The sequence below is a fragment of the Geotrypetes seraphini genome, chromosome 11 (genome assembly GCF_902459505.1).
Source record: "Geotrypetes seraphini chromosome 11, aGeoSer1.1, whole genome shotgun sequence".
NCBI lineage: Eukaryota > Metazoa > Chordata > Amphibia > Gymnophiona > Dermophiidae > Geotrypetes > Geotrypetes seraphini.
The window spans coordinates 77,082,317-77,095,089 of record NC_047094.1 but is presented as its reverse complement, the minus strand read 5'-3'; positions in this window follow the sequence as shown (position 1 = coordinate 77,095,089).

Here is a 12,773-nt window from a genome sequence, read left to right as displayed (position 1 = left end):
AGTCGGGAGCGGACGCGACTTTGCCTACCGGCTCGCGGTGCGGCTCCTCTCCTGCGGACCGGGGCTCTGGAGCGGCGTTTCCCGGTGCTGGGGTGTTTGTTTGAGGCGCGGAGTGCTCTGGTCCTGCTTTGCCCAGCAGCCCTGTAGTTTTGGTCCCGGGTCCCCCGGCAGACACGAGGCGCAGCAGGGGGTGTGTGGCTGCGACGAAACTCACCGGCTCGCGGCTTGGCTTTTCCTTTCCAGGATTGAACTTGGGCTCAGTCTCCTCCCTGTCCCGGGCAGCTTTTTGCAGGCGAGGAAATCGGGGAGCCTAGGAGAGGGTCGCCATGGCAGCGAAGGCGGTCCGGAAGGATCGGGAGCGGAGCAGGCTGCCTGAGGCTAAGATGGCGGATCCCGGGGCGCCCCCATCGCCGGAGGCTCCTCACTCCTCCTGGGTCACAGCGGTCACGGCAGAGGTTCAGGCTGCCCTGGAGAGCTCTCTGGGGGATAAACTCCAGCGCATCCTAGATAAACTGGACACGTTGGACCAGCGCTTTGCCTCCCTTACATCAGAGGTCAAGGAGACGCAGCAGCGGGTGAGTGCGGCTGAGGATCACGTCCAGCAGCTTGCCCAGGAGCAGTCAGCCCACACCACAGCGTTGGCGGCGTTGCGGGCCAAGGTGGATGACCTGGAGAATAGGTCCCGTCGTAATAATCTTCGGTTTGTTGGCCTGCCAGAATCGGTGCGAGACGTGGAGCTGGGGGCGCTATTGGAACGTTGGTTGCCGGAGTCTTTGTCTTTACCATCTTCTTCGGGCCCCCTGAGGGTGGAGAGGGCACATCGCTTGGGGCAGCGGAGAGAGAATGCTGACAGACCTCGAGTGGTCATCTGCCGTATCCTGAATTATCATCACAAGATGGAGGTCCTGCGTGCGTTGCGGCAGGGCAAGAAGCTCTTGTATGACAACAAGCCAATTCTCTGCTTTCAGGACTATTCGGCGGAGGTCTCTCAGGCACGGCGCAGGTTTTCACCTCTCTGCACCCGTCTCATCCAGCGTCACGTTGCTTTTTCACTGCAATACCCGGCGCGCCTGAGACTGACACATCTGGGTCGTACTCATCATTTCGACACCCTGGAGGCCGCTCAGCGCTTTGTGACAGAGATGATGCCTGATGACCCGCCTCCGGGAGCTGCAGTGGACTGAGGAGACCCGATTTTGGGGACTGGTCTGTAGTTTGAGTTTGGCCTGGGGGTTTCTTCCTTCTCCCCCTGTGTGAGGTCCCTGTGTTTTGTTTTTAGAGGGACTGCTTGGTTGGTGTGTGTGTGGATGGAGGGGGGTTGACCTGGTTGTTCTCTGTTAGCTTGGGTCTGTTCCTGCTCTAACCGGTTTGAGCATTGGGTATTGGGTTTGGTGTGTGGGCTTTGAGGGTTGCTGTAGTGGCTGGGGTGTTGGGGGAGGGGAGGGGTGGGTTGAGTGGTCTTGGGGGTTTGGATGATGGTGGCTGTTTCTTACTGTTTTCGGAGCTTTGGGGTTGTGGGTCGGGGGGTACTGGTCTTAATCCCGTGGGAGGGTGTTTCTAGTTTCCTGGAAGTGATGCCCTTTTTGGGGTATCTTGGGTGTAGCTCAGGGGAGGGTTGGTGGTGGAGGGGGGTTTGTGGGGTGGGGTGGGGGGGAGCTGGGAGGTGGGGGTGGGGCTCACGGGGGGATGAGGATCTGGGGGAGTTTTGGGGTGTGTGGGTTGGGGGTCACTGTGTTTGGGATTTGATTTGGAGGCAGGGGTATGGCTTGATTCTTGGGACAAGTGGGGGTGAGAAGCCGGGGAAGCGGTGGCTGGGACGCTTCTCTGGTATTATACTGGTTCTTTCTTGTTGTGTGACTGGGCTACTGAGAGGTTTACTCTGGAATACACTCTAACTTCTTGGAATGTTGGGGGGATTCACTCCCCTATTAAGCGTTCTAAAATATTGCAGCGTTTAAATCGTTCTAAAACCTCTATTGCCTTTTTACAGGAGACCCGTTTATCCTCAGTGGAACATGCCAAGCTCTGTACCTGGTGGGTGGGCTCCTATTTGGAGGCGCCCGCTGTGGGGGGAAAGGGAGGTGTTATCATTTTGTTCCGTAAGGGCCTGCGTTTACTCACCCAGAAGGTGTTCCGCGACCCTAGGGGCGTTACATCGCGGCCTTGGTGTTGCTTGATAATCGGCCTCTTTTGCTCTGCAATGTTTACGCTCCTAATAATCCTTCGGCCAGGTTTTTTAGGGGGCTCCGCAATCATCTCTTACAGTTTGGGGATGTTCCGATGCTGGTGGGTGGGGACTTTAATGAGGTACCGGACCCGAAGCTGGATCGCTCTGCTTCGTCGGGTAGAGAGACCTCCAAGCTTTATACGGGTGGTCAACTATTGGAATCCACTTTGGGGTTGCTTGATGTGTGGCGGGTGTTACACCCGTTGGAGAGGGATTACTCCCACTTGTCCAGGGCGCACGGGACGCTTTCACGAATTGATTTTCTTCTTATTTCTCGTGTGCTGCTTCCACGGGTAATGGGGGTTGAAATGGGCCCCATTGAAATATCTGACCACGCTTGGGTGGGATTTCGGTGGACTTGGGGAGACTCTTTGCGTAACAGAGGGTCCTGGCGGTTTCCATGCTACCTGTATAGGGATACCCGTTTTCACGAGTTTTTGACACAGTGCTGGCGTGACTTTCAAGTTCACAATCAGCAGCATCGGGATGACCCCATTCTCTACTGGGAGATGGCTAAAGCAGTCTTACGGGGGGATGTCATCTCGTATGTGGCCAGGGAGTCGAAGCGGAAGCACAGGCAAATACTGGCTTTGGAGCGGAGGGCGACCGGGTTGAGACGCCAGTATGGTAGGGCGCCCTCCTTACTGCTTCGGGCGCAGCTTTTGGAGGTCCAGCAGGAACTGAATGAACTGTTGCATCGTCGGGCTCTGCGGACGAGGGAGTACTTTAAGTTTTCTTTATTTCGGTTTGCGAATAAGAGCAGTCGATTGTTGGCCCGCCTGGCGCGTCCGAGGGGTGGACCTGAGAGCATAACGACTCTTCGGGGTTCCTCTGGGGTGCTGTATCATCGGTCGGAGGAGATATGTGAATTATTTCGGGAGTTCTTTGCTGAGGTGTATACAGATCCAGGCCCCGAGCTTTTGGATGGGCAAGTCTATCTAGATAGCCTTGACCTACCTTGTTTATCTCAGCGGGATGCAGCCGTTTTGGATCTTCCTATTACCGCAGAGGAGGTGGAGGGGGCGATAGGGGTCAGTCCGTTGGGCAAGGCGCCGGGCCCGGATGGGTTTCGGAGTGAGTTCTATAAGTTGTTGGTGACGGACGTAGCGCCAGTACTGGCTGAGGTTTACAATTTGAGTGTTGCTAAGGGCTTTCTTCCTCGCTACGTAAATCTAGCGTCTATTATAGTTCTCCCGAAGCCTGGTAAGGACCCTCTTTTGCCTGAATCGTATCGTCCTATCTCATTGTTGAATTATGAGGCGAAGCTTTTGGCTAAACTTTTGGCTAACCGCCTGGCGCGTGTTTTGCCGTCGGTGGTCTCCGAATCTCAGGTGGGGTTTGTGCGGGACAGGCCGGTGGCTAAGAATATCCGGCGCATCTTGTTGGCGCTAGAACGGGTGGGACAGGACGGTAGCCCCGCCATGCTCATCAGTTTTGATGCAGAGAAGGCCTTCGATAAGGTGCGGTGGGGTTACCTTTTTGCAGTGCTGAGAACGTACGGTTTGGGCCCCTTCTTTTTCGGTGCAATCCAGGCACTGTATAGTGATCCAGAGGCGCGGATTACAGTTAATGGGACTTGCTCGGGTTTTTTTCCTATTGGCCGGGGGACTCGCCAGGGCTGCCCCTTGTCTCCGCTCCTTTTTGTGCTATCTTTAGATCCTTTACTTCGGGAGCTTCAGGCAAATGCGGAGATTCGGGGGTTGGTCCTGGGTGATTCCCATTTTAAACTGGCGGCGTTTGCAGATGATCTCTTGGTCTTTTTAACGGACCCGCAGCATTCCTTGCCCGTTTTGTTGGAAAGTCTTCGGGAATACGGAGATTTCTCTGGCTTCGCATTGAATTTTGCGAAATCTGAGGCGATGGCTTCCTCGGTTCAGCTTCAGCGGACGTGGGGGGATGGTTTCCCGCTGCGTTGGGCTGACACCTCTTTTAGATATCTGGGGATTAGGCTGACGATGGATGTGACCCAACTGTACCGTCTTAACATAGATAAACTCCTGGCGGATACTAAATTGTTGCTAGCCAAATGGCAGGCATTGCCACTGTCTTTGCTGGGGAGAATTCATTTATTTCGTATGGTGGTATTCCCGAGGTGGCTTTACGTTCTTCAGACTCTTCCCCTTTCTTTGTTGCAGAGGGATATTCGTTCTCTTACCTCCCTATTGATCCGGTTTTGTTGGGGTGGACGTAGACCTAAATTGAAATGGTCCTTGTTGGTGGGGCCTGCCTATGGGGGTGGTTTGGGGGTGCCTGACATCAGGGTTTATAACCAGGCCTGTTTGCTTCGTCATCTTAGTGATTGGGTGTTGGGTACCTCTTTTTATACGGATATCTCTCTGGAACGGGATCATTTCTATCCTCTTCATCTCTTGTATCTCCTCCATGCCCCGTTGTCTAAATTGCCGAGACCCTGTAAGCGTAGTATTTTGTTTCGGTCCCTGTGGACAGTGTGGCATCAAATCCTTCGGTTGTGGAATCAGGACTCTCATACTAGTGTATTTTTACCGTTGGCAGGGAATCTGGCCTTCCCTCCGGGGGTTGGACCTTCTGTGTTCGGGCGCTGGAGGGCGCGGGGGGTGGAACAGATGCAGCATGTTCTGCGGGATGATGGGTCTCTCTTACCTTATGCTGAGCTGGTGGGGAGGGGGGTCCCTGAGATTGGCCTTCCATTTGCTTATTGTCAACTAAGTCACTATGTGGCTTCCCTTCAGGGGTCTTCCTTACAGGGGGATTTTGGGACCCAGCTCTGTACTTTTTTGGCTGCGGATCCTGATAATAGGGTCTCTATATCAGCTTTGCATGGCCGGATTCTTGCTCTTTGCCCACCTAGGGTTTTCCCGGGTATTTTGGGGGCATGGCAGCGGGACTTGGGTAGGGACCTGGGGGACAATTTCTTGTTAAAAACCCTGACTCGAACTGCGGGCATGGTACATAGTGCTGAGCTCCGTGAATGTCACTTTCGAACTGTCCTACGGGCCTACGCCTCCCAGAGTCAGGCTTACCATATGGGTTGTGTAGATACTCAGTTATGTATCCGCTGTTCGGTGGAGGTAAATTCTTACTTTCATGGTATCTGGAGTTGTGAGGGGATTCAGACCTTCTGGACCGAGATGGCCTCCTTTTTACAGGGCTTGTTGCGGACCCCTGTGCCAGTCTCCGTGCAGTCTATGCTGTTTGCCCATTTTTCATTCTTGTATATGTACAATTCTTATGAAAAATTATTTCTTAGCAAATGTTTTATTTTGGGGAAGAAATGTATCTTGTGTTGCTGGCTGTCTTCTGACCCACCTTCATTCTGGTATTGGAGGAATCGCCTCCATGAACTTATGGGTTGGGAAGCCCGTTTGGCTCGTTCTTCCCGACGTCGGAGCAGAGACTTTGTTCACACTTGGACTCCATATTTGAACATTTTGCCTCCTGAGAGTCGTAGCCGGGTCTTGAATAGACTCCACCTCTGAAACTGTGCTTCTAGATGTCTCAGCTGTTCCCTGCTTGCGAGTTTTCTGTACATGTGGGGGGATGGGGAGGGGTGGGTGGGGGTAGGGTTTTCTTTGTTGGGGGGTGGGGGTATTGTGGGTCCGGGGAGGACATAAGAGTCCAGTCCTCCGCGGGTGTTTGATGAAACTGTATTCCATGGTTATTATTGCTGTTGTACTTACTGTTGCTTAATAAAATAGATTTAAACAAAAAAGTATATTTTAAAGAGCTCCGACGGGAGGTGTGGGGGGAACCCCTCCAGTTTACTTAATAGTGTTTGTGCTGCCGTTGGGGGTGGTTTGGGGGGGTTAACCCCCCATTATAGAGGAAACTTAACTTTTCCCCTATTTTTTAGGGTAAAAGTTAAGTTTTCTGTATAATGTGGAGGGGTTATACACCACCACAACGGCAGCGCAAATGGCAGCACGAACACCACACCCCCAGGTCGGAGCCCTTTAAAATAAACTTTTATGGCGGCGCACTGGAGTCTTGCGCGCAATTGTCGCGGCTTTGTCCATTGCACTTTTGTCCTGTCACCATTTAAAACAGCTTAGGCCTCTTCAGTGCTGCTGTATGCCCAGAGCTGAAAGGGATGTTTTAGGAGGAGTGGTGAGGACAGGATGTGGGCTAAGCTACACTTAGTCGTACTGCAAGTATAACCGAAAGTTTAATGAGTGCCTAAACCAGCGACCTCAAACTTGCGACTCCCCAGGTACTATTTTGCATCCCACGGTCTGGACACGATGATCGAGTGCTAGTTTCTGGCCGGCTCCCTTGCTGCAGTCGCTTTTCCTTCAAAGCCGCGGGCATCGTTGGAAGCCTCTCTGATGTCATGACATCAGAGAGAAGGCTTCCGATGGAGGCACAGATCGTGCGAGGAGCCGCCGCTCACAGCTTTGAAGGAAAAACAACTGCAGCAAGGGAGCTGGCCAGAAACTAAAGAGGAAGAGAAATGCTGCTGTTGCTGCTGCTGCTGCACAGGGAAGGGGGGAGGAAAGGGGAAGAGAAATGCTGCTGCTGCTGCTACTACTGTTGCTGCAGAGGGAAGGGGGAAGAGAAATACTGCTGCTGCAACCAAATGGGGAGAGAAAGGGAAGAAGAGAGAAGGAAAACAAGGGAAAAGAGAGGAATGAGAGATGCCCAGTCCATGGGAGGGAGGGAAAGGAGATACCAGACCATGGAGGGGGAGATATCAAAGCAAAGGGGGAAGGGAAGGAGACAGATGCTAGACCAGGGAAAATGAAGGGAGGAGGGAGGGAGAGAAAGGAAGGAGAGCAATGTCAGGCCATGGAAATAAGAAGGGAAGGAGAGAGAGATAGGAAGGGAAGGGAAGACATAGAGAAGTAGATTTTAAGAAGAAAGCAGAAAAATGAAAAAATTTGAATGTTAAGTTAATGCCAAAGATGGATGCAAGACAGAAAGTGAAGACAGAGAGAAAAACAGTCAAAGGACAAGAAGGCCCTGGAAACATTGTTAAAAGCACAGAAAAATAAAATCACCAGACAACAAAGATAGGGAAAATGATTTTATTTTCTATATACTGATTGAAATGTGTCAATTTTAAGAAAGAAAAGACTGTGAGGGCTGCAGAAAAAATAGGATACTTGGAGGGCCCTAGAAAAAAAAGTTAATGTCTTATTAATGAAATGACAATTTTGCATGAGGTAAAACTCTTTATAGTTTATAAATCTAGTTAAATAAATATAGTTAAATAAATTAACTATAAGACATTAACTATTTTTTCTGTGGCTCTCCAAGTACCTACAAATCCAAAATGTGGCCCTCCATAGGATTTGAGTTTGAGACCACTGGTCTAGACGGAACTTTTACATTGTGACTTAGGCGATGTAAAAACAGGTCTAAGTGCCCAGAAGGTATCCAAAGTGACCAGATAACCACTGCAAACACAAAGTACAGACCCCCACACACTGCCCCAGTGATCACTGACCCCCCCTCCCCCCACAACACCATAAAAATTGGAATAAAAATGTACATACCTGCCTCCAGAACATAAGCACCTGGCTTAGGAAAGCCTAGTTGAGCAGCAGAGAGGTGGCTTAAGTAGTCTGGGGGGTGGACTAGTGAACCATAGAGAAGATGACTCAGGCCCATAAGCCACTTTAACCACTGCATTCATGGTGAAACATGTGCACCTACCAAAACCCGCGAGAGCTGACGGCAAGCTAATCACGGAGCGAAGCAGGACCAGGCAGGAGGCGCAAAGGTCGCACTCCTGCCATATGCACCACTCTGCAGAGAGAAAGGCAACCATCCAGCACCAACCACCACCAGAAAAAAAGGTACCAGGGGCAGGGGGAGGTGTATTCGCTCCATAAGACGCACCCACTTTTCTACCCCCTTTTTAGCGATGGAAAAACTGCTACTTATGGAGCAAAAAATATGATAAATGGCTTATCAGTTTTTTGATTTTACAAAGTTCATTATTACTTATGGGCTCCTTTTACTAATCAGCACTAGGTTTTAGCACAGGCTGGCGAGGTAAATGCGCTGCCACTCATAGTATTCCTATGAGCATCAGAGTATTTACCTTGGCAGCCAGTACTAAAAACCTCTAGTGCCGTTTAGTAAAACCCAGCATATATTAATAAAAGTGATCCAAATTACTAATTTGGTCAGCATTATATATATGTATGCTAAAATTATTATAAAAATTCCATTTATGTATTGTTTCTAGAGTATACAATATGGTGTAACTTATTAACAAGGGCCTCCAAGCTTTATATAGCTTAGGGCCTCACCAAGTCTAAATCTGGCATTTCCTGGACATGGCCCAGCATTAAATATCTGGGAATAAAACTGGCAGCAGCTTAAAAAAAAAAATGCTCACCATCATCAAATGAATATATGCTACTTAGATAATAAGTTCACCAGAGACAGGGAAATAACTAATCTAACTCACTTTGAACTATTTATTTGAGAGGAATGAGCTAAATAGAATACATTTTCTCATTTGATTCTACTTTCTACTCTATTATCCACTCTGGTGGACAGGGCCGGCTCATCCTTTAAACCAGGTGAAGTACTGGCGCAGAGCACCAGTGATAAAGAGCATCAAAATCCCAGTCCAGCATCTTTCCCTCTCGTTTCCCTCCCCACTGCTGATGGGGAGAGAGAGATGCTGGATTTGGATTCGGGATTATGGTGCCCTTTTTCACAAGCAATGGGGAAGAGACTTGTGATAGAGGGAGAGCTACTGTATCATGGGAGGGTGGCGGCAATGCAAAAGATGATCAGGGTGCCATGCTGCTTTCAGCAAGCCCTGCCGGAGCTTTTTCTATTTATTCTTATCATCTGTTCTACTGTATAGTAGAGAATGACACAGGGACAAATTTTTCCCCTTCCCCACAGGAACTCATTTTTCTGTCCCATTCCGGCGAGTTCTGTTTCTGTCCCTGCTCCATTCCTGCAAGCTCTGTTCTCATCTGCACAAGCCTCAAACACTTTAAAATCATAAGTGTTTGGGGCTTGTGCGGTTAAGGCAGAGTTTACAGGCATGGGGCAGGGACAGCGACAAAACTCATGGGATGGGCCGGGGAAATTGAGTTCTTGCGGGGACAGGGAAAAATTTGTCCCCGTGTCATTCTCTACTCTATAGCTTACACTTACGACTGCCACTATTTCTAGTATAGCTGGGTGTATCTCACACTTACCTTCCCACATCACACTCAGCAGAAGAAACGCTGCTGTCTTCATGCTTGCCAATGAATTGATTTTCACTGTAGGTGAAACGCAAGAGAATCCAGCAGTGAGTATGGCTGTCTCTCAGCTCAAAGACCAGCCACAGACATACAGCTACTGGGAGTTTAGTCCTTCAGGGCGTGTATATAATGCTTCTACATGTGGAGGGAAATGTCCTAAAGGAACAAAATAAAGAATGAGGAAGTCACTTCAGGACTTACGCTACCTTTTCCTTATACAATGCTTTTCCTCTCTCCTTTTTCTTTACTTGTTCTTCCCTCCTTTTTATTCTCTTCTACTTTCTTTTCTCCTTTTTATCTCTCATTTTCCACTGATGTCTCTTGAAGTCTTAGATCCCCAGTTTATGTAGATCGTAGAAATCAGAATGAAAATGCCTAGGGTGGGACATGCTCAGTTCTGGTGTTATGTTGGAAACGGATCTGCTGTTTAAAAACTTGCTCTATAATAGCTACAAAAGTGCAGATGCTTAAGCAGGGGTGACAGGGATGGTCAAACAAGACCCCCGTGTTCCTAAGAGCCCCCATGGCTATAGGGAGGGATCAAATAGGAGCATTCTCCTATTTCTTAGCTGCTACTACTAGTCTCCTCCTCTCAAAGGCATCTCTCCTCCTTCTCAATCCCCCCATCTACCTTAAAATTTGTCTCTCTCAATCTTTAGATGTCACTGGCAACAGCAGCAATGATTGATATACACTGATGGTGCCCTGCTCCAAAGCCTTCCCTCTGACCTGTTCTGCCCCCTGTGATACAACTTCTGGTTTCCGCAAGGGCAGAATGGGTCAAAGGGAAGACTCCAAAGTGGGCTGCAGGGAGCTTTCAGGTAATCTTTGCTTCTGCTTTCTGTAAACTTGCCAAAAAGCGTCCTGCATAATCTAGGTAGTGTGCAATAGTTCTGTCATTCAGATATGTAGGTGCAAGCCTTTCTTGACTTTATACATGAACACCTTGAGATGCAATCAAAACTTAACTGATAGCCAGTGCAGCATACATAGACTAGGCGGTTCGACAAGGTTCGACAAAGTTCCACATGAATGACTACTTTGGAAAATTGCAAGCCATGGAATCGAGGGTGAAATACTCACGTGGATTAAAAACTGGCTGGAGCATAGGAAACTGAGAGTGGGGGGTAAATGGACAATACTTGGACTGGAAGAGCGTCACCAGTGGGGTGCCGCAGGACTCGGTGCTTGGACCCTGTGCTCTTTAACATCTTTATAAACGATCTGGACATAGGTACGACGAGCGAGGTGATTAAATATGCCGACGATACGAAGTTATTCAGAGTAGTGAAGATGCAGGGGGATTGTGAAGATCTGCAACGTGACATAATCAGGCTCGAGGAATGGGCATCGACATGGCAGATGAGGTTCAATGTGGATAAGTGTAAAGTGATGCATGTCGGTAACAAAAATCTCATGCACGAATACATGATGTCCAGGGCGGTACTTGGAGAGACCTTTCAGGAAAGAGACTTGGGAGTTCTGATCAACAAGTTGATGAAGCTGTCCAAGCAATGTGCGGCGGCAGCAAAAAGGGCGAACAGAATGCTAGGAATGATAAAGAAGGGGATCACAAACAGATCAGAGAAGGTTATCATGCCGCTGTACTGGGCCATGGTGCGCCATCACCTGGAGTACTGCGTCCAGCACTGGCCATCGTACATGAAGAAGGACATGGTACTACTCGAAAGGGTCCAGAGAAGAGCGACTAAGATGGTTAAGGGGTTGGAAGAGCTGCCGTACAGTGAAAGATTAGAGAAACTGGGCCTCTTTTCTCTCGAACAGAGGAGATTGAGAGGGGACATGATTGAAACATTCAAGGTACTGAAGCGGATAGACTTAGTAGATAAGGACAGGTTGTTCACCCTCTCCAAGGTAGGGAGAACGAAAGGACACTCTCTAAAGTTAAAAGGAGATAGATTCCGTACAAACGTAAGGAAGTTCCTCTTCACCCAGAGAGTTGTAGAAAGCTGGAACGCTCTGCTGGAGGCTGTTATAGGGGAAAACACCCTCCAGGGATTCAAGACAAAGTTAGACAAGTTCCTGCTGAACAAGAACGTGCGCTGTTAGGGCTAGTCTTGATTAGGGTGCTAGTCTTTGACCAGAGGGCCGCCGTGTGAGCGGACTGCTGGGCATGATGAACCACTGGTCTGGCCCAGCAGCGGCAATTCTTATGTTTTCATGTTCACTCATGGAAAAAGATATAGGTGTCATCATAGATAATACACTGAAACCTTCCATAAAATGTGTGGCATCAGCCAAAAAATCAAACAGGATGCTAGAAATTATTTGGAAATGGATGGTAAATAAGACCAAGAATATTACCGTATATACTAGAATAGAAGCTGAGATTTCGGGCCAAAAAAATGGCCCAGAAATGGGGGTCTCAGCTTATATTCAGGTTAGTGCCTACCCACCCCTATCCCAAACGTGTTGCAGGCCTCCACCGGGCCTACCGTAAGACCTTGTAGTCAAGCGGTGTGCTGGGACAGGAGGCATCTCTTCCACCTCCTGTCTTCACCAGCTCTAAAAGGTTTTATTTCTCTCCCACCTCCCCTACGTATCTTTTGAATTCCTTGGCAGTCTTGCAGTTGGCCAGGACAGGAGGGATCCTTCCCACCTCCTGTCCCTGCCTCCTTCCCATCTCCTTCTCTGCTGTCCCGGCCGACTGTGACAATTTTACCTCCCTCCCACCTCTCCCACGTAACTTTCAATTCCCTGGCAGTCCAGTGGTGAACTCAGTTAATCTTTTGAATTTGTTGCCAGGGGATGTGGAAAAAGCAGGTAGTGTAGCTGAGTTTAAATAAGGTTTGGAAAAATTTCTGGAAGAAAAGTCCATAAACTGTTATTAAGGCAGATCTGGTGAAAAACCACTGTTTAACCCTGGGGGCAAGTAGCATGGAAACTATTTCTTGGGATTCTGCCAAGTAATTTTTCCCTGGATTGGGCACTGTTGGAAACAGGATAGTGGGCTAATTGGTTCTTTGATTTAACTGAAGTATTACAGTTACTATACTTTTATTAGGGGCATTTTCAAAACACTAAGATGTCCAAAAAATGACATAAATTGGCACTTGGATGTTTTTCTCGCCAAAACATCCAAGTTCCAATTTTCAAAGCCAACTTTTTAGCCGCTGTGCATCCAAAGTTCGAGGAGGCATGTTATGAGCAGGTTTGGGCGGGCTCAGCACTTGGGCATCTTACAGTTATCAAACATTTCCTAAAATGTCCAGGACGGAACTTAGACGTTCAGAGCTAGACCTGTTTTAAAAGTATCTAAGTGCCAAAAAGGTACCCAAACTAATCAGATGAGGAGGAGTTAAGTAATAACCTCCTCATACTCCCTAGTG